General features: G+C 35.1%; 1 long non-coding RNA gene across 1 annotated transcript; it reads left to right on the plus strand.

Annotated features, from left to right (window-relative positions):
- Nucleotides 1-356: 356 nt before the first annotated feature.
- On the plus strand, nucleotides 357-1,119 carry LOC140060840 (uncharacterized). Its single transcript, XR_011847375.1, has 2 exons — nucleotides 357-578; nucleotides 1,045-1,119. It is a non-coding gene; the product is annotated as an uncharacterized lncRNA (long non-coding RNA).
- The last annotated feature ends 1,930 nt before the right edge of the window (nucleotides 1,120-3,049 follow it).

The following is a 3,049-nucleotide window of genomic DNA, read 5'->3' on the forward strand; positions in this document are numbered from 1 at the left end:
TCTATATCTCTCTCGCTGATCTATCTCTCTCTCGCTGATCTATCTATATCTCTCTCGCTGATCTATCTCTCTATCGCTGATCTATCTCTCTCGCTGATCTCTCTCTCTCTCGCTGATCTATCTCTCTCTCTCTGATCTATCTCTCTCTTGCTAATCTATCTCTCTCTCGCTGATCTATCTATCTCTCGCTGATCTATCTCTCTATCTGATCTATCTCACACTCGATTCACCAGGGACAAAAAGTAGTGAGCCCTCTATCGGCAGCCAATCGTTTTTGCACACGAGACAGCGTGGACAATTACCCGGAAGCAACTTTGTTTTGAAAAGTAAATCTTAGGTTTTTGCAAATTGGCCAATTGGAACTTTTGGTTTTATTTACTAATGAATAATTCATGAAAACCTTTGACAAGGCATCTACGAACCACGTGATATTGTTTTTTAATCGACGAACCCATTATATTTGTGTGAAACAAGGGTGAATTACACCGATGTTTTTTAAACAATTTTAGGCTATTCGAATGTTAAAATTTCGTCTAATTTGTTGAGGCTGTAATAAAACAACGCAATTTTTTGAGAAGGTGGGTTTTATAGTTTCTGAATATTTGATTTTTCAATAGTAGTTAATAAAAAAATCTCGTTGGGGTTATTTTTTATTTTTTTTTAATGGCTGCTTAAACATGTGCCTTCTTGGGTATTTCACTATTGAAAATGGAACACATGGTTGTAGCTAAAATCATTTTTTACGCCATAAGATAAAAAATGTGGTTTTGTAAATTAATAAGGGCAACATATAATATATAGGAAAGCTGTTTTTAATCATAAAACTCTACAAAGCCTCTTTTTTTTATTTATAAATCAATATAGTCTAGGCCTAGTAGTACAGTAGGAGAGCCAGGCTTTAGCCTATAGTGGGGTAGTGCGTGCATTATTGGCGCGTGTTCATTGTCGGGCGCGCGTTGTTTATAGGCCTAAGAAAAAAAGTAAAATATACAAATATAATTAAATAATGATTATTATTAATTGAATGTTGTTTTTTTTTTACAGACCACAGAGGATTGTTCTACATACTTCAATACAAATAGCATTAAATCAACAACAATTTCTTATGAGTCATATTAATTGCTCTGGCATATAATGTGAAAAAGCACTATTAATACTGTAATAATGGATATCTATAGATGTATTGCCAAAAAGACATTTTATTTTTTAAAAACTTTAACTTATCCTAATTTACTTATTTAAAGGTTCAAGTGGCGGTTGGTTGTTGTGCAGTAGTTTAATAAAGTTTAAATGTACATTTCAAATCGGCAAATAAATAATGGTAATAGGCCTACAGTACTACAGTAAAGAAAATCTTTTCGAAGATTAGGCTTAGTACAAAAGATGTTAGCTAAGTTGATGTAGAAAACTTGTTGTCTGATTTTTAAGGTGAAATTTGTGATAATATTAAAAGTTAAAATGTTAATTGGTGTGTATTTGTATTTCATTTATTGCTCCATTATTATAATAAAAAGCAGGGAACCATGAAATTTCATTTTAGCTCCGATAAAAAGTAAACATTTTCAGCATATACTGTACTTAAATAAATCATATGTTAGTGACAGGTGACATTAACAGATTTATTATGAGATTACTAGTAAGCCTACTAGTAGGTTTAGCTCTATTCATAAAAATAATGACATTATATACTGTACATTAATTAATTAGCCTAGCTAGGCCTAACTAATTTACTGATTTTTCAGTATTTTACCAAGTCAACCGTTCAGGCATGCAGACAGTCCTCACTTCACACTAATCTTCATAATTTTAAGAAAATGAAAGTTCAGCACTTTATTTTAAAATTTATAAGCCCATATTATAAGATTCTGCATCATCCACTTAACAAGAACTAAAATCGAGAGCCCAGTGATAGAGCGCATCTTCCGACGTTCTCGTCGCCTAAGGAAACGAGTATTCCAGCCCTGCCGCGTCTTCCTAGGCCTACGCGCACCGCACTTTCGCTCAAAATACACTATCTTCAACTCCTTATAGAATTTGTTTGAAAACAACCCCAAGCTTATATTTGGAAATCTTTGAAAATGCATATAAGACTATATTATAGCGTTTTCAGAATTTCATTTAAAAATTGCAAATTAATGTTAGCTATTTTAAAAGATTAGTTAGTTTTCACTTTTTTGTTTTCGCCGTATGACTCACTTTGTTTACGTTTACATTTGGCTTAGACGTTTATCTTAGAATTCGAATCAATTAATCCATAATCAACTAAAATTGCTATTGTTGTGGTTTTTGTTAAATATAAATGTTCTTAATAAACAGAAATAAATCAAACAACAATATAATTTAATATAAATCCGTTAAAAGATAAATTTAGACAGCCTATAAAACACGGAAGTCAGAACTCGCGTCGCTCGAAAATGCTCGGGAACTTTCTATTTATAGCCAATCGAAAAAGGCTCCGGCTAACTTAAACAATGAAAACGGCTCTCGGAACACTTAATGTCCATTTTCGCTGTTTGACGTGGATGTGATCTCTCTCTCTCTCGCTGATCTATCTCTCTCTCTCGCTGATCTATCTCTCTCTTGCTAATCTATCTCTCTCTCGCTGATCTATCTCTCTCGCTGATCTATCTCTCTCTCTCTCATCTATCTCTCTCTCTCTCGCTGATCTATCTCTCCCCCGCTAATCTATCTCTCTCTCGCTGATCTATCTCTCTCTCACTGATCTATCTCTCTCTCGCTGATCTTTCTCTCTCTCGCTGATCTATCTCTCTCTCTCGCTGATCTATCTCTCTCTCTCGCTGATCTATATCTCTCTCGCTGATCTATCTCTCTCGCTGATCTATCTCTCTGTCGCTGACCTATCTCTCTCTCGCTGATCTTTCTCTCTCTCGCTGATCTATCTCTCTCTCTCTCGCTGATCTATCTCTCTCTCTCGCTGATCTATCTCTCTCGCTGATCTATCTCTCTCTCGCTGATCTATCTCTCTCTCGCTGATCTATCTCTCTCTCGCTGATCTATCTCTCCCTCTCGCTGATCTATCTCTCTCTCG

The sequence above is a fragment of the Antedon mediterranea genome, chromosome 10 (assembly GCF_964355755.1).
Source record: "Antedon mediterranea chromosome 10, ecAntMedi1.1, whole genome shotgun sequence".
Taxonomy (NCBI): domain Eukaryota; kingdom Metazoa; phylum Echinodermata; class Crinoidea; order Comatulida; family Antedonidae; genus Antedon; species Antedon mediterranea.